Raw genomic sequence first — 367 nt, forward strand, 5'->3', positions numbered from 1 at the left:
CCTCCCTCCCTCCCTCCCTCCCTCCCTCCCCGCTCCCGCTCTCCCTCTCTCCCTCTTCTCTCTCTCTCCCTCCCTCCCTCCCTCCCTCCCTCCCCCCTCCCACTCTCCCTCTCTCCCTCTTCTCTCTCCCTCCCTCCCTCCCTCCCTCCCTCCCCCCTCCCGCTCTCCCTCTCTCCCTCCCTCCCTCCCTCCCTCCCCCCTCCCGCTCTCCCTCTCTCCCTCTTCTCTCTCCCTCCCTCTCTCCCTCTCCCCCTCTCTTCCTCTCCTCTCTCTCCCCCTCCCTCTCTCCCTCTCCCTTTCTCCCTCTCTTCCTCTCCTCTCTCTCCCCCTCCCTCTCTCCCTCTCCCCCTTTCTTCCTCTCCTCTCT

The sequence above is a fragment of the Sorex araneus genome, chromosome 2 (assembly GCF_027595985.1).
Source record: "Sorex araneus isolate mSorAra2 chromosome 2, mSorAra2.pri, whole genome shotgun sequence".
Classification (NCBI taxonomy): Eukaryota; Metazoa; Chordata; class Mammalia; order Eulipotyphla; family Soricidae; genus Sorex; species Sorex araneus.